Below are 19387 nucleotides of genomic sequence, written 5' to 3' on the forward strand. Positions count from 1 at the left end.
TTTATTTTTTATTTTTTAATATCCCTGTTTTCTTTCCTTCCCAAGCTCTGGAGTTTCAATAGCTTCACTGCAAAGACAAAGACCATAAAGGTATGGTTTTCTTCATGATTTTGAGTAAGAACCAAAACTGAATTATCTACAGCATTGCTATTTCCTAAAATCTCTCTCTGTAATTATTTTGTGTTTAAATTAGTTTGTTATATTTATTAATCATCTCTTTCATGTGGATTATATTAAGCAAATGGTTTAATAGCAAGTTGCTATAATTATTTACGAATGAAATCCACACACTTTATTCTTGGTTACCCCATGGTTTTGTATCAGTAACAAGACCATCAGTAATCCTTTTGAACACATATACAGAGCTGCTAGATTAACAGGGAAAACAAACAAACAAAAAAGTAGCATACATTGTGAAGACTTTGTTTTCTTTTAGGGTGGGTTTCCAGGGAATTAATATGCAGGCTACCTAGAGTTGAGAAAATATATAATCTAAAGATTTGCCATGTTAAAAACCTTAGAAGGAAATATTATTCCTGTAACACAATCACATTTATTTGCAATGTTGTTCTATACAGTTTAAGGGCTGATTCCCAGAAATTAACCGCAATCTTGTGTTTTTACACAGATTTTCTGGAATCTTGTTTTTTTCTTGTATCCCATGACATTTTTCTCTGTATACACACACACACACACACACACATATATATATATACTGTTCCTCCCTTTAAATTTTAAGTAGACAAGATGAAAAGCATAATTCATCCAAACTGACACGATAGATCGTATTGTCCTAAACGTTCCTTAATGTCATTCCAGCATGATTAAAAAGAAATAAAAATCTCTCATTCATATATGGTGTAGGGACAACTGAGTTTGGAGTTGATGCTTAGCAATATATATATATATATTTTGAGGTATCCAAACTTCAGTTGACTTGGCTGACTCAGTACCCCAGACAAATTTTGGAGTTGTGTTTGGAATATGACAGATACTGCAATTTTTAATCATTTCAATTTGTCCTCTTTTAGAACAAAGTCTAATGAGTCTAACTAAGGTATATGACAGATTTTAAATTCCAAATGATGTTTAAAAAACATTCTCCTGAAAGATTTAGCAGCTCTTGGAAATTGGTTCCTCTTGCACATGAAGTGAATATACCTGGTTATTTTCACAAGTAAGGATGTATATTAAAGTGAAACTAGCTGTGATTTTCATCAGTTTAGGTATTTGCTCCTCCATGACCCAGGCTTAAAAAAATTTGCATTATCAAGCTTAGATATAGACATATAGACATAAGCTTAGATATAGATATATGAAATCCTGTCACATTTCAGGATCCTACCATGTTGATAGTATCTTGAAATCCTATCTTCTTCTATTTTCAATTTTACCTGCTGCACTTATATTGTTTTAATAAAGGGCTTAGCCTGTTTTGATTACTACTTATGTTCCCCCCCCCCCCCCAAAATTCTGACTTCTTGTTGCCTATTCTCTCAGAAAACACTGAATATTCTGAATCAAAGCTCAGAGCTTCCTGTGAACTGATTTCACAACCTCTTTTTCTGAATAGGCTTTTTAGAAGATATATATATATTTTTTTTTTGTAGGACATGGAACTCCAGTTTACCTCTCTTGTAGAACATCCTTCCCTACAGTATTTCAGATGTGCCAGGATGGGCTTCCCTGTTTTTTTCCTGAAGCCTCTGCATTCTCTGACTTAAGTGGCAGAGAGTAGACAAGTTACTCACCTGCAAAAGGAACAAAGCATTTGCTTTGTCTTTGGTTTGTTGATATTTTAATCTGTGTTATTTGCATTCTGGCACTACATTTTCCCATCATGTCCACATCAAGCTAGGAAAAAAAAAAAAAAAAAAAAAAAAGTCACAAAGAGAACCCCTGACTGGTCTACAAAGGCAATTTTATTCTGTAATTAAGCAGTTGAAAACTCATTTTCAACTTGTCAGCATCAACACATACTATGATATGCTTATATTTTTAATTCTTTCCTGCAGATCCTTGTTCTTTTCTCAGTGTACTGTGCAGGACTCCTTGCTGCCAGTAAATAACAGGTCAAATGTTCTCTTATTGTCCTTCTTGAACAGGATCACAGGGAAGAGGAGATGCCTGTGGGTACAAATCTTCAAACTCAGTACTGCACGTGTTGCAAATCTGATGGTCCACACAGCCAGAAGTGATTACTCAAAGAAAAGAATAAAGAAAACAGAGTTGTAATCACCACTCATTGGTTTAGAAATGTCATGCCAGCCACATTTCAGACATCGTATGGTATTAATACTAATCAGCATACATTAGCAGCCAGACATGTTCACAACTGTTCTAACAGCTGAGTGCCTCCAAGCTAAATTGATTTCATCCCTTAGACACCCATTAACACCTCTCCTTCCCATTTAGATAATAGAACACAGTTGTTCAGGGGTGTTTATGAAACGACATTCATTTGATTGATAAGTGACCTTGACTGAATGAGAATATATGCTTGCTGGAATTTAAAGGATCTTTTCCCTTTCCAACAACCTTGTCAGGGTTACAGAACGCCAAATCCTTAGAGAATTCATAGTTACAGAGTCAGTAATTACCGATTTATTTATTTATTTATTTTCATGGGAAGCGTGTTTGGGCGGATTAGCTTTTAAATAAAATCTTACATGTGCATTGTAATATTCTAATTGGAGAAGGTGATGAAGAAATCTGAGAACAGTGGTCTGGTTTTAAAAATAAATCAATGTTTAATTATTTGGTTTTTGTAGCTTAATCTATTTTGAAAAACTCACTGACTCCAGTGGAACATTCTTATTAAGATCAAATGAAATATTGAAGCTTCATATATTGTTAATTTTATAGGGCATATAACCTAGCTATGATTAATTAAGGATATTGGAAACCTCTGATACAATGCCAGAAAATAAATAAATAAATAAAAATAAAAATCGGTTTAGTATAGGAGGGCTTTCTAGAGCTGCATTATGAGAGTTTTTCAATAATAGATTAAACAGACTAAATAATTAAAATGTCATTTGACTGAAATCAGACGGATCTTGTATTTCAGCATTACAACCTGTAACAGGCAAGACTGTCTTTTCAGCACCAAATATGGAGACAATCCTTCCCGTTCTGTTCTTTCCTTCAAGGAAACTTCAGACAGAATTTAAAAGCAAATGACAATTGCTGACTTGAATATTTATTTAAAAACTTAAACTAAAAGGTAGGTTTGGGAGTTGGGGGATGCTTGACTCTGCTTACAATCAGATTACTGAAGAGGCATTTCTGGAACAGGCCTGTCTTTGTTCTGGAGAAGATACTTGGGACATGAAGATGCAGCCACTGCTGATGCAGCCCCCAAGTGGATGCTCTTGAAGGCTGGAGCCCGCTCACTCTCTCTGCACAGCTGTGGCTGCTGCTGCTGACCTTGGTAGAGTAGAAGGACACCTGAGCAGCAGCATCACCGTTGTAGCAGCCCCAGCACTTTCTGCTGCATTTTCCAAAGTTTCTGTGGCAAGGTAGGACACACAGGCACTCAGGTGCCCTTCATATGAGGCAGGATAAAAGGAGCCTGCGGGCTACTTCTTGTCCATGTCTCTAGTTGGTCTGAGTCAGTTAGTTGCTCTGATGTGATTAACTGCTTTACAGCCCTTCCTGCTACAGCTATTTCACCTTTTGTCACATATTAAAATATTATAAAAGTAAATATTAACTAAAAGAGAAGTTTGTTCTGTTGCAAGAGCTGGTGCAGGTATTTTATGTGTAGTTGGAAAGCCTCAGCAGATGAGGCAGTGGTAACCCACCAAGTATACTCCACAAAACTGGCAGGCTACAGAGACCAAATGCATTCATTGCCTGGTTCTGAACATGAAATTGAATGGAAGTCTTCTCCTTTGCAAGCCACTACATTTGTTTCGCCTTTAAAATTTTTAAATGTAAACCCTAATTCAGAAGTTTTTTTTTTTTTTTTTTTTTTTTTTTTTTTCTTCCCTCCCAGATTTGTCAGTAAGTGTTACAAGCTATTTCTTTTGAATGGAACAGCTGTTTATACTCAGTCTTATTTAAGCAAGACAAAAATAGAAGCAAAGGCATTCCAGAGCTGGATCGGAGTTATTTGCATAGGTTAATTTCCATTTTTTTTTTGGAAGCATGCTTTCTCTGTTCCACTACTACAACTTTTCTGTAGTATGTCTTGTTTGTTCTGCTGCCAGAATTGAAAAGCTCAATCAGGCATGATGCTCGTGATGTGGGCATCACACAACCGTGCCTTTTTTTCAAGGATTTCTTTACACTGATCAAGGATCTCACGTAGTTCCCAGTTCTGCAGCCACAGTATATAATGCACCGTCTGTCCTTTCTTAGTGAACAGTGTTCTGTAACCTACATCTCAGAAGTGAGCTCTGTCTGTAAGAGTAAAATACTGCCTCTGGGGCCTTTGAAGCAGGAGATCTTGTGCTGAGGGTCCATTGGAGAGATCATCGCTGGCTACAGCGTGGTGCCACAGGTGTTCCTGCTTCAAGGTTTGCATGCACCATACCGATGCACTGCGAAGGCAGGAGGTGCCAGTGCTGTGCTGCCGCTCGGAGACAGAAGCCAGATGCCCCTTATGTTCGTGGTTTGAAACCTGAGAGTCCTGAGGTAAAGCTGAAGAATTCTGTGAAGCCCGGGATTTAACTTTGAAAACAGCCCAGAGAATAACCCTGAAAATAGTCAAGAGAATAAACTTTTGAAATAGGTATGGCTGTAACATGGGACGTGTTAAATAGGATAAATGTTCTTTTTCAGTTCTGCCAATGTTCAGGAAAATAGGGGTTAATGTAAACAAGAAAAATATTGGGCTACCTTTGAATAACATGCACGGTATCAGCACTTCTTTTCCTAATTAGACTAACTGGCAATAGTCCAGGCTTTTGTCTAGCTGCTTGGGTCAAAGGTGTAGAAATGATTTCAATGTAATATAAAATAAACATCACAGTGGGTATAATACTGACTATAACAATAATTTGACATGTAATGCATCATTATCTCTCATTGTAATTTTGAGCTGGCACAATACCCAAAAAAAAAAAAAAAAAAAAAAAAAAAGGCCAAAAACAGGGCTTTGTTGTTGTTGAGTTTAAACATGTCTTATTGTTGGGTTCACAGAATTTTTTCATTTAACCTTTAACAATTGATTCTTCCATCATGACCTTTATGCTTTCACCTTTATTGACATCCAAACTGACCTCTTTAAAGTACTGGCTGGAAAAAAGAGATGGAAAATCTGAATTATAGCTCAATATATAGAAAAAAGAATAAATGTAAACTAGTTTGTCTGCATGTGTTTGCAGATATTTTTTTCTGATCATAAAGTCTTCAGGCTGAATTTCAGTTGCCAGGAGCATGCATACTCCTATTTAATTTTCAAGGTTGAAAAGTTAAAAAATGTGAAAATTAAATGTTTCATTTGTGATTATCAGATGCTTTAAGTTACTGAAAGATAGTTGAGTAACCGTTAGATGACCATGATTGCCAATCCAATGATGCAAACATTCAGAATACCCTTCTTACATCTGCTGTGAACAATTCATTGGTTGCCCAGTAAAAACAACTGACATCTGTATCCAATCCAACAACAGATGGCATTATTTTTATGTTTTTGCCAGCACTGATGTTATATCATATCATAGGAAATCCACAAGCAAAGAATTTAAACTTTAAAATGTACTGTGAGAGAAGAATGGTGGTTTCTTGAAAAATTAATCGTTTTATTATCTTGAAAGATGTTTGAGATGAGACAGAACAGAAGTCTACAGATCCTATAAACCCAATTTTAGCATGTGAGCCACCGGTATGGTAGAAATTCCATAGGTTGCACATATTTTGCTGTAATTTCTCCTTCCCCAAAATAAAGTTCTATACTCAGCAATAATAAAATTCTATATTTAACTTAGCTACTCCCCATTTCCGGATTAATCTCTATTTCTGCATCACAGAATCCCCCTCCATCCAGACCTCTTGTTCCATGACTTTCTCCATATGACATCCCCACAATTGGTTGTGCTGGCAACACTAATCTGAACAACAACAACAGCAAAATCACTTGGCAAAACAGAAGTTTCAGAACTCAGATTAGTATCAATGTGCTGTCCTCCTTTCCCAGGTAGTAGTGTTTATACAACAGATGGCATCACACAAGGTGGAGACAAAGGAATGCGCAACATGAAAACACATAGCTTACAGTGACACACGCATTTTTAATCTACCATTTATTAATAAACTTAAATTTTAACTTGTGTTTTGTCTTCTGTAGTCCTGGAACTTCCCCAGATATCACTGGGGAAAAAAGTGAAAAAAATGCCCTGAGTTCATTTGCACCTCACTTTATTCTTAGCCAGCCTGCACCAAATTCTCAAAGAAAAAGTAATAAAAGGAAATCTTATCTCAGCTTATTTGGAGTTTTGCTTTCTCATGTTTGCTTCCCAATTAATATATTTTTGTCATGGCAGTATAAACATAAAAGTCAAACAAGAGTTCTGCTCAGTCAGGCTGAAGGTTTGCCTAGTTCAATAGCCTACCTGCAGTATTAGCTAAAACCAGATAGCTGGTGAAGAGTACAAGAATATGGTATTCAAAAGTTAACAGCTATTGAAGACCAGTGTTAGCTTTACTTTACAAACTCATTAAGATAAGAAGGACAAATCCCATTGGATATTCTGAAGTGATTCATCCTCATTGTCAGAGGAAAAAAAAAAAAAAAAAAAAAAAAAAAAAGAAGAAGAAAAGAAAAAGGTATGCGCCGAGAAACCAAGAAACCAATTGTTTTAGATCTGCAAGGTAGTGCATTGCTCCATGGAGACAAGGGCTTCCACCTGCAAGCTGATTCAGTTATGACTGTGATAAAACAAAAAGAAGCAGGAAGAGTGGGCTGGTACCTGGTAGAAACTTTACGTGGTTTGGAAGGAGGCTTTTTGGTGCTGGTTGAGGCTGCAGAGCTGGAGCTGGCAAAGGGTGAAGATGAGAGGGTACTGGCCACATAGCACAGATGAAACTAAGACACACAGCTTAGCAGGCAGTGAAAGTGTGTGCTCTTCATATGCCCAGAAAGGAGAACGAGTAGTGCTGGGAGAGTGGTTAATTCCTCCCTAATAGAAGTCGGGAAGGTCCTGCTGGGCAGGACCAGGTTACACTGGTGTGGCAGTTTGACAGGAAGGATGGCAAGGTTTATGTGAGATAAATTCACTATATGTTGTAAACTCAGACAGGTTTTTGTTTTGTGTATCTTACATTGTAAGCTGTTTTTCGCATAAATACTAGCCTTTAAAAAAACTGTTATGGAAGAGTTCTCTTACGGAATCCTTCCTATGGAAGAAAAGGAGTGCTGCGACTGCCCCCCACAGGGCAGGTAAGAATAAGAAGTCATACTATAATTAAAATGTCCTGCTTTTCCTGTTTCTAGTGAAACAATAGTGTCAGTCCTTTAGATTACTGTCAGCACTGCAAATGTTTTTCAGCAGATGCCGTGTAAATACAAAGGAGCACATGTATGCTCCATGGTCAGCCATGCAGGAGGACTGTGCTTTGGAAAAAAATGGATCATCTCTCCGGTGGAACAATGTCATTGGGAAATTAAAATGACCCAAACTATTATTTACCAACACTGTTGCTTACTTACACCAGTAAGCAGCTGAGCCTTATACAACCACTCACTCAGCCCCCACCATGGGATGGGGAGAGAATCAGAAAAGTGAGAAAACTTATGGACTGAGATAAGGATGGTTTAATAGGTAAAGCAAAAGCTTAGTGCACAAGTAAAATAATACATACATACATACATACATACATATATATATATATATATATATATATATAAAGTATTCATTCACTGCTTCCACTCAGCGGGCAGATGTTCATCCATTTCCAGGAAAGCAGTGCCCATCACACATAATGGTTACCTGGACAAAAGCCATGACTCCAATTCTGTGCACCCCCGCCCCCCCTTCTTTCCCCAAGCTTTTATTACTGAACATGACACCACATGGTATGGGGCATCCCTTCTGACTGGCCTGGGCCAGCTGTCCTGGCTGTGTCCCCTCCCAGCTCCTTCTGCACCCCCAGCCTTCTCACTGGCAGGGCAGCATGAGAAACAGAGATGGCCTTGACACCATGTAAGTACTCCTCAGCAACTGCTAAAACACTTGCATATTATCAACACTGTTTTTGTCACAAATCTCAACATAGCAATATACAACCTACTGTGAAGAAAATTAACTTGAAATCCAGTACAACTGCACATCTCAAAGCCTTTCTAAGTCTATAAAGGACTGGTTTGCTAAGAAATGACTAGCTAGAAGTGGAAGTCACAATGCAGACTGATGATGATAGTAAGGAATACAGCAGGGACTGTTGTATTCATGAATAATTTTCTTTTTAGACTGTTTCAGAGGTCTGTGAAGACTCAATTGTCCCATGACACACAGTCATCAAAGCGACAGATAATCAACAAAACTCTTCAATATGATGGATTTTGTTGGTGTATCATTTCTGGTGATGGGGATACATTGTGCATGGGAAGATCATCTTAACAAACTATGTATGAAATGTTCAACCTCTAGTTCTTGGAGAAGAAAATGTTGTCTGATAAATCTTTAAATTTCTAGGCACATCACTACAACAGGAATAAATAAAAGCCCCCAAACGTATCCAAGCTCTTCCTTCCATTTCATTCTTCAAATAAAAACTACACAGTAAATATAGGCAAATTAATCTTTCATTAGGAATGTTTTAGGTCCGTCACCTTTATATCTCTCTTGTGAGACAAAATGGAGAGCGAGCAAGAAAACAGTACCTAACCCTTCCAGCACATCTTTTTCAGCTTTTTTCAGGAAATGTCCAACCTTTCTATATCAGGTCTGATAGAGAGGCTCATTGTGTCTGTTATCATAGTTTTGAGGCCTGGTCCTAGAAAGGTTCTCTTTATAAGCCTCATACCAAAATATATCATCATCTTTGTCAGCCCTCAGAACCTATATAGGTAACTTTCTTCAGGTACCAATTCTTTAATGTGTTGGATGGAATAAATGCCCTAGTTTATAACATGTAATTAAATATTCTCCTAATAGACCATCCTATTTGTCAAAAAATATAAAGCTTCATTGATTGTGGGATATGCAATTCAAGACTAACTTCACATCTGATAAACTAAGCACCCCCTCAGACAGAAAACAGAGCAGGAACTCTGAAACCATGATGAAGCAGTTGTGGTCATCTGTGATTTTAACACTGGCAGTTGTTTGCCACAAAATCTCTGTTAGAAATCACTTATGTGTCACAAATCCAATGTATTTCACAGTCATCTGTTTCCAGGTGAGGATCATAATACTGCCCACCGTGCAAACCAAACTTTGCCCTGAAGGTTTGTCTATAGAGCAGGTGACATTCAAGAGTGTGCTTCTGTTTTCTGACTCTGTTAGTTGATATAATCTCCAGCACAAGATCAGTTAGACAGCTGGGTAAATAACATCTTAAAGCACAGCAATAAAGTTTGCCAGAGCTCATCTGTCAAAGATCTTGCAGAAAGTAAATTATCTATGCATGAAGATCCCTAACAGTTATTACTTCCCATTTCAGGGAGAATGATTTCCCCTCCTTAGGCGCACGATGAAGCAATCCCTGAGGAAACTGCACACTTCAAGTTTTCTTAGCCACTAGCAATCTGCTTTTACATTTCTTCAGATTCTTCCATGGAAAAAAAATATAAAATTAGAAAGAACAGGTCTTTTATGACCAGCTTAATTGTCGCAGCAATTTTTGATACCACTTACCCCCCCAAAATAAAATAAAAAAATGATACTTAGAAGTTGCCAGTTCTTCAGTTTAAATCACTCTTGTCTTTCATTGCTGCTCATAACTAGCAACACAGCTACACCTGTACTCAAATACCTTTATAAAGAGAGGGAACATGCATCTCCTTGCGAACACTTTTATAAAGACAGAAGATTCTAGATGGACTTGCTGTCTGTTTTGTCCTTAAACTTTGCAGATTGCTGTTAAGGATAGCTTCCTTTGGAGATAGTATGTTGATTTGCCTAAATTTTAGCCATTCCTGGTCTTTGGTAACTGACGTTATAGCATAGATGATGAAATAGCCATTCAAGCAGCTACAAAGGACACAGCAATCTTTTTGTAGCCGGGAGCTCACTCCAAGCAAATCTTGGCAAAGAAGGAATCTGAGTAATTGGCAGATGTGAAACAACATGTGTGTTTACACAGGTTATCTATTTTAAATGGCTTTTCAAAATCCAAACATTTTCTTTTGCAGTTTTTGCATGTTTCACAGTAGACGACATGTTTACATAGCTAACAAGAAAAAGTAATATTAGACTGCAGGACTAAGACAAACTAAATTCTGTCTGGTTAGTAATGGCCAAGGCTTCACTACAGGTTACATTTTTTTTTTTTTTTTTAAATTGAAGATATATACATATATTTTAATTACAATTTCTAATTGCATCAGGTAGTTGTTTGCCAGTAAGGTAAAATTTTTGACAGAACCAGAGTGAAATCCCAGTGTCTCCATCCTGTTTTCAAACTGGTTTAGCAATAAGAAAGACTTTTGTCCTTAAAATTTATTTCATAATAGACTTAATAAAACCATGTTTTAAAATTTTCAATTAAAAAAAATAAAAACACCTTATTAATTGTTAAACCAGTGTAAAAATAGGCTGGAGACTAATTTACAGGTGGTAGGTGAGCACGTTGTCAGTAACTTTTTAGAAGGATGAACACAGCATAAACAATGCACTCCTGACACATTTTATTTTTAAGATCCTTAATTTTAAATACATACAAGAGCTAATTCCTGCTGGACAGTGCTTCTTGACTTTATTAACTTCCAGGTTAGCATGCCATATAAAGAAGACGAATTCAAGTTAGTCTTAAAGGTGAACTGCAAAGCAATTAATATAATTGCAATTTGATAATACATTTCTGATTAATTGTTTCGATAAAATAATTATGATGGATCTAAGTGAGTAAGAAGTGGACATGAAACATGCAGATATATTCTACTCTTCCCTCACTGGGAGTGTTTCTCTCATAAAACCCACTCACTGGTATTTGGTCTATTGTGTGTTTCTTAAAGAAGTTTCAGCTGTGCTTTTTTTCTTGCCTTTTGTGTGTGTGTGTGTGTGTGTTGTCAGGCATAGAGCTGGTCAGCACTAAGAAAGCTGACCTATATCAGAGAAATACCCAGAAATCAACATTACGTACCCAGTGCATGCTGGTGTTGGCAACAAAGGCCCTTACTGACCTTATATAAGCCTTGGGATAGACTGCAGCTCACCTGGAATTGGGAAGGCTGTAGTTGTAGGCTTAAGTGCCTTAGCTTGAGAACTATTAAGACTTACAAAGCCAAATACATTTGTGAAGTCTTAAGTACATTTTGCTGGACTAAGTTCTGCTTTCACACAGGAGTAAATTAGGTCATTCAGATTGACTTTTCCCATGATAACTCTTTTTTTTTTTTTTTTTTTTTCCACTCTTCAACTATATACAGTTGTACAACAAGCTGCTCACCCAGCTTTTTAGTGACAGTGTACAAAGCATTTATTTAATGTAGAAAACACACTGGTAAGTGCTTTACCTATTAGAAAGTAATTCAATTGCATTCAAGACAATCTGCTTTCAGGTAAAAAGTGAAGCAGATAGGGGTTGAAGCAGATTGAAGCAGATAATGCCAATTTTTGCATAAAGTAGCACACCTTGTTTCTTTCTGAAAAATCAGCATTTTCCAAATACTTCATGATAACTGATTTTCATCACTTCCATATGAATCATTCCAACAGGCTTCATTCATACACTGAAGATTATAAATTTAGGTACCTACTGTACACAGATACTTCTCAAAGAGTTGGTGCCTGCTTCTGTCATTAGATATCTAGCTACAGAACCAACTGAATATTTAGGATCTTACTACTAGTTAATGAAATTGATAGAAAGTTGAGGGCTTACATGGGCATTAGGAGCATACATATTCTTTTGGATCTTGGATATGCAAAGCTTTGGAAGCTTGGTTTTAGTGTTAGATCATTCTTTGAAAAGAGACTCAGGCTCCCACCCTGTGAAATTTTGAAAGTTCTACTCAGAGTAAATAAACACTGATAAATTCACATGCAATAACTTCCAGCCTCTTCTTTCCAACAAAGCTTATCAGCAGAGTGAGAAAGTTGAATATGAATGTCTTTGAGATTCAATAATGTGGTAAATAATATTGGTCCTTTCAAAAGTCTATCTTGTTTGCTTCAATAACTGAACCAAAGGAAGTGAGAGGCAGCCAGATGGCCAGAACACAGAATCTTGTAAGAAAAAAATCAATGTGAGAAGATTATATAATAGAACAAAGTATTCCTTCTTCATTCAGAATATCCCTTTCTTCCCCAAGGATGGAAAACTGCCAGACTGGCCATCTTGCATTAGAAATGTCACCATTTGCAGTAAATGTAAAATGTAGCCAGTTTCAGCCAGTCAGTATTAACCCGTTAGCCACTCAAGACTTATCTTCGGTGAACTAAAATGAAGAGGAATACACTGACCTTTATTTTTTTCCTGCATTGAACTGTCCGAGCATTCTCTGACTTCCTGCAAGAATGCTTCTCTCTTGAGCCTTATAACCACATAAGAACAATCCCCTCACCTCTAGCAAAACCCTTTCATATTATCTAGTTTAACTGGTCCCACTCAGCTAGTTATAAGGCACAGGAAATTGAAGGATGTGTCTGCTGAGCTACCTTTTCTGAATTGAGTGCCTGTTGCACTCATTTTTACAACTGCAAAGTACTTTAAAGCACCCACTACTACAAACTAGTCTAGTTACAAGAAGTAGACAAGAAAAGTGTATCTTGTCAGCATAAGGAAAAACTTCAGGATTATGATAGTAACAGAGTACAAAATAAATATAAGCTATAATAAGCAATCAGGAAATTGGATTTGATTTATTCTTTAGCATAGAATCATAGAATGGCTGAGGTTGGAAAGGACCTCTGGAGGTCAACCAGTCCTGCCCCCCAACTCTAGCAGGGTCACATAGAGCAGTCTGGGTGGTTTTTGAGTATTTCCAAGGAGGGAGGCTCCATAGCCTCTCTGGGTAACCTGTAACAGTTCTCATACACCCACACAGTAAATAATTGTTTCCTGATGTTCAGAGGGAACTTTCTGTATTCCAGTTTGTGCCTATTGCCTCTTGTTATGCCAGTGAGTGCCACTGAAAAGAGCTCTTCAAGGATCTGCTGAAAGATTCCCAAGAGATTAGGTCCTGGAGGAAGGAGGAACCCAAGAAAGCTGGTTGATATTCAGGAATCACCTCCTCCAAGCTCAAGACAGATCCATCGCAATGAATAGGAAGTCAGACAAAGTGCCAGGAGGTACTTTTAAGATTGCTACAGTGGTACAAATTCAGCTGACATCCCCTTTGCACCATTCTGAGAAAACTGCTGCCTCTGTTGGCTGTTCTCTGTGAGTTTCAAATCCCATATTATGAAAGCTTTAGTGCTCCATACTACAAGATCAAATCAGAAGTCCTGCTTTATCCCAAACTAACAGAACACGACCACAAAAACATTGTACTAAATGTTCATAGTAAGATGCTGTGTGCTACGAATAAGCAGCTTAACAGTGCATCAGTTCCAAAACTGGAGTTCAGTGTAATATTGTTACCTGATCCAGGTTTAAAAATAAATAAAACGCCACCCCAATCCATACAGCTATATGGTGACTTAAAAGCAGTTGAAAATCTAATAAGATGTCCTCAAATTAGAAAGTCAACAGAAGAGACAGCTGATGGATGTACATCCTCAGTAAAAGGGTTGACATCTTTCCTATACCATCTCACTGCTTTTCCCAGTCTCATCATCTTAGTATTAATATCCAGCCTGTACTTTAATCAATTTGCTCTCAACCATGCCACAGTCTCTGCTAAGCTCTTAATGAGATGCTTGATCACACTGTCTGTGCAGGATGAGCTGCAGATGCAATATGAGTGCATGCAGTCGTCCTGAAAATGTTTCTGCCTGAATTTTCTCGCAGACTCCCCTAATTGCAATTCCTGATACTTACATTGAGCAGAACCATGACACAGAATCCCATAAAGTATGCTTCAGGGTAGAATAACTACAAATCATTTAATGATTATTCAGTTGCTTATTTAATAACAAAAATCTATGCAGAAATCCTGACGCTGCATAAAGCAGATTTTAAAAGGATATTTCAATGTATCAAAATGTATTTAATTTAGTTTTGGCTCTTTTCTGCTATGGAGGATTCTTGCATCCTACTTTGCTGCAGTAATAGGATTATTGAGTTTAACTGCTTATGTTGGAAGAGAAACGACATCCACACAGCCAATGATGATAAGATAGAATTGCTGCAGCCTGAGGGGTTTCTAAGAAACATCTTCCATATATTGTTTCCTACTATGTGTGGGTTGGTGTAATCAGCTACCATCCTCCAGCAAAATAAAATCACAAACAGATCAGTGAAAAAGTAGTGAGAAAGAACCATTCCTAGGTGCCTCTTTTCACTGCATGCATTAATTCCCCGCCATATCTTCCTGTGCTCCTTCTGTTCTAAAAGATTTACAGTGTTTTACCATTCTGTTGCTGTTGTTATGCCCACTGCAATGCAAAACTGTTCATTTTTTTGAGACAGAAACAAACCGGTACTACAATGATGACAGTAGTATTTCTCAGTAAGTTCTATTTAATTACTCAATAATAATAAATATCAAATATCAGCAAGTGTCATGCACAGTGAAAACTGTGCATGTGAATATACATACATATAGAAAATATGCATATACATATATATATATATATACTGTGCATGTATATGTATATATACACTATGCAGTATATTTGTTCTTTTCTTCCTCTACTGGCTTTGGGTGGCAATGTTTTGGTAGCAGGGGGCGCAGGGGTGGCTTGTCAAACCCAGTTGGCTCCAGCCAGGTTGACACCTGAGGTTGTCCAAAAGGATTGGAACTGGCACAACACTCGCCACAGCTGAGCTCAGCAGCCATGATGGAGCAGTCTGTGCTAACAAATAGACAAAGGGGCCTACAGTCCATGGAGGACCCCATACTGCAGCAGGTGGTCGTGTCCTGAAGGAGATCACAGCCTGTGCAGAGCCCACACAGGAGCAGGCCCCTGGCAGGAACTGCAGCCCTTGGAGAAGAGTCCACACTGGAGCAGTCTTTTCCTGAAGGACTGGACCATACGTAGAGTACCCTTCCTGGAGAAATTCCTGAAGAACTGTACTCTCTGGCAAGGGCCCTGTGGTGATTTTACTTGGGTGGGCAGCCGAGCTCCACCTCAGTCACTTTCTCACTCCTCCTCAAAGAGAAAGGGGGAGAAAATACAATGCAAAGGGCTCAAGAGTTGTGATAAGGACGGGCAAAAGGAATAATCAATAACTTTCTTAATTATGGGCTATTAGTAGAATGTGAGTCAGAATATAACACTCCATATAGGACCGGTTAGAAAGGCAGATGGAACCTCTCGTATAGTTCAGGATTTAAGGGCCATCAATAGGCTCACAAAAGATTTATACCCTGTAGTATCCAACCCCTACAGCCTTTTGACAAAATTAGAAGAGTCAAGTTTGGTTCACGATACTAGACTTAAAGGATGCCTTTTTCCGCCTGCCCGAGACACCTGAAAGCCAAAAACTCTTTGCCATTGAATGAGAAAATCCTAACAGAGGACAAAAAATTCAGCTTACTTGCACTGTGTTACCACAGGGGTTCAAAAATAACCCCACCATATTCAGAAACCAACTAATCTGTAAACTTGAAGCTTGGAAAACCCCTTCAGGGAAAGGGGGCACTTGCAATATGTAAATGACCTGTTGATAGCTCCTCAAGAAGAAAAGGAATGTGTTGAATGGATTATTAGTTTACTAATTTTTTTGGCATTAATACTGTGAACCCAGCCTCTTTCCTTAGTAACAGAATTTATTGCATCAAGACCATGGACATGGTATACTCCAGCCAACCACCCCTAGAAGATGCAGAGGATTACTATATAGATGGCAGCACCTTCATCCACTGGGGATATGCGGTACCTCACAGGATATGCGGTAAGAAACATCAGCCCAAAAGGCTGAAATCATCACCTTGGTAAGAGCTCTTGAGCTGGCAAAAGGGAAAAGAATTACCATTTGGACAGATAAGAATTATGCCTTTGGTGTGTTGCATGCACATGGGACAATTTGGAAGGAGAGAGGACTTATCATCCTCAATTAAACACGCAGAAGAGCTAAAATTGCCATTTTGCACTGGAAAGGACATCAAACAGGGGATACTGATATTGACAGAGGAAATAGATTGGCTCATGCAGAAGCCAAAGGGGCAGCAGAACGGGCATCTGAGAGTCCAGTTTTGGCACTAGTACCAGAAACAGAAAACAAGGCATTATGAAAAGTCCTAGAAACTGAAGTAGAAGATTCTGAGATCGATAAGCAATTGAAGATGTAAACGGAAAGTGTTACCTCCAGGTTTAACACAAATAACTGATGGGAGAATTGTGATGCTGTATGATATTGGATGGTAATTGGAGAACATAAGAAAGCATGCTGGGGAGCGGAAATATTATAACAGTTTTTAAGTAGAAAATGGATAGGACCTAATTCGTATACCATTGTCAGACAGGCATAAAAGTAAACCTCAGACATGATTCAAAGCCCAAACAGGAACAATTGGGAAGGGAAAAATTCCTGGGAAACAGTGGCAAATTGATTTTTTCAAACTCCAAAAAAAAGGGGGGTTTAGATGCCTATTGGTACTAACAGACACCTTTTCCAAATGGCCAGGAGCCATCCAGGAGCCATCCAGATGGCCATGTAGAACTAGCAAAGCCAGAGAAGTGTCCAAAGTATTGTTGAATGAAAATATACTGAGATTTGGTGTACCCTCAGTAATGTCATCTGACAGGTGCCCACACTTCACTGCAGAACTGACCCAACAAGTCGGCAAAGTGCTGGGGATTGATTGGCAACAACACACTCCATATAGGCCACATGCAAGTGGCCAAGTGAAAAACCATGAACTATTTGATAAAACAGCAGACTGGTAAAATCTGTCAAAAAACCAACATGTATTGGTAAAACTAAGCCCCTTTTCAGATATTGTATGGCAGGCCTTACCAAATGCCATACAAAGGAAAAGATCTAACACAAGTAGGAAGCCAATATTTGCAACGACATATTATAGTTTGGGGCAAGCAACTAGAACAAATCAATAAGAACGTTTTAGGTACTAGATTTTTATTCGCCTCCCAAGGGGAAGTATGCCCTTTAATAAATATTAGTTGCTGCATGTCTGTAAATGAGGCAGGACGAATTGAGACTGATCTATCTCTCCCTATATGTATATGTATTTGCAAAAGACCAAGATCCTACATAAGGCAGTTCAAGATGACACCTCATGGCGTTTTCTAGAATTATGCAACAAAACAACCTCTTGGTTACCCAACTTTTCTTGGCTTAAGCAATTGTTTAGAGGAATATTGATCTCCCTTTAACTAGCATTCTTGACCTGTGTATTGGTGCAGTGTGCGTTTTGGTGCTGTATGAAAGGACTAGATGATTATGAAAGCTGGAAGTGTAACCGAAACAAGCCCCAAGTGGAAACTGGTAAGAATTTGATGAAAACTTTGAATCAAGAACGATTGTTATAATCAAAAGAATTTGCTTTGGATAAAGAAAAGGGGGGACTTGAGACAGGGAACAAGATAAAGGGTGTTGATTCCTAGGTCTTAGATAGCACAATTGTATGTTAATGACCCAAATATAAGGGAGTAAAAGACTGTGAATAGACAATGGAACCAGCCAGAACTGGCTTAAGTGATGAAGTCTGTCAAAGATAGGAAAGGCCAAAATTAGCAGTGAGGAAGACTTCTGCCCTTCATCAAAGACCACCAGAGTACGCTTGGTGTCCACCAAAAGTAGTACTGTTATCCCAGTCCTTTCTACCCCTGTCAGCTTTAGGGTTTCATTAGTTAATTTAAGCCCGAATACTTTACAGGCCAGCAAAGACAAAGCTGCCCCGGTATATTGGGTGGGTGCAAGTCAGTAGCTGACCAACATGACTGTGGCTCAAAATTAATAGCACATTGACAAGTGTGATTTCAACCTACCCACATGTAAATCAGTCAGCCCTACTGAAATCTTCAAATACTCAAGAGTTAACCCATAGCCAATGGTGTCAATAGTGCTGTGAGATTTGAGAAATTAACCTGCATTTGTCTCACATAACAGTTTTGTCCTTGTATGAGAAGTAAGTGAGGGATTTTGCTGTCCTGGAGTCTTTTATTTGACCTCTATCAGCACCGCATGTAGTAAAATGCTACTGTCTTAAACAAATGTTATGTCTTTGAGAACCAAATTATATGGCAAATAATCTGTTAAGAGCTGACTGCCTTCTTCCCCCGAGACAGTTGAGAGGCATCTCTTTTTCCTCTCTCAAGCATTTGGTGCTTTGCACTTCTTTCTCTTTCACTGGGGAGTCAGATCAATGGGTTGCTTTGCACTAGTCTATGTGACTTGGGAAGCCGCTGAAACTCTCTTCAAACACTGCACTACCTATCCATTGCTGGCTTCCTCCAACTGGCCCTTATGCTACAGCTGGATCCTCTAAATGCCATCTTACTGCTTCTGCTTCCTAAGCAGGTGACAGAAGCTTCCATAACTGGAGAGCAGAGAAGAAAGAGTTGTAGTCCTGTATAATGAAAATATTGGGAAGTTTTGAAGATGTTTCCCCTGCTCAGCTGCCATCCATATGTTAATCAATTACCTGATTTTTTTGCATTACAGAAAAGGTCTTGATTCAGTTATGAAGGAAAGTTATTTCTGAAAATACTCAGCCACCTCTGTGCATGCCAAACCTTTATTGGCACTGGGCAATATGCTGACTGCAGTGATAAATCAGGTTGTGGAATGAATGGCAACATAAATATTTGGATCCAGACCCAAAGTGTCTTTTATTTGAAATTTTATTTATGGTAGCACTCCCCTGCCCTCCCATTCCCTCCCCCTCCCATTGTCTCCCACTCCCTTCCCACCACTGCCCTCCCCTACACTCCCATCCCCTATACTCCCCTCCCCTCACCTATGCTCCCCTATGCTCCCCTACACTCCCCTTCCCTATGCTCCCCTCACCTACTGTGCCCTCACCTACACCCCCCTACGTTCTCCTACACTCCACTCCCCTATACTGCCCTACACTCCCCTCCCTTATGCTCCTCTACACTCTCCTCCCCTCCCTTACGCTCCTCTACAATCTCCTCCCCGCCCCTATGCTCCCCTCCCCTGCCCTCCCCTGCCCTCTCCTCCCCTCCCCTCCCCTCACCCCCCC

At 38.7% G+C, this 19387-nt stretch overlaps 1 long non-coding RNA gene across 1 annotated transcript; it reads right to left on the minus strand.

Annotated features, from left to right (window-relative positions):
* Positions 1–1364: 1364 nt before the first annotated feature.
* Positions 1365–17813, minus strand: LOC118156598. The gene is made up of 3 exons (XR_004746327.1): positions 17557–17813; positions 16150–16160; positions 1365–1375 (listed from the first exon to the last, which is right to left on the minus strand). It is a non-coding gene; the product is annotated as an uncharacterized LOC118156598 (long non-coding RNA).
* Positions 17814–19387: the final 1574 nt, after the last annotated feature.

This window comes from Oxyura jamaicensis, chromosome Z (genome assembly GCF_011077185.1).
Source record: "Oxyura jamaicensis isolate SHBP4307 breed ruddy duck chromosome Z, BPBGC_Ojam_1.0, whole genome shotgun sequence".
In the NCBI taxonomy this organism is placed as follows: domain Eukaryota; kingdom Metazoa; phylum Chordata; class Aves; order Anseriformes; family Anatidae; genus Oxyura; species Oxyura jamaicensis.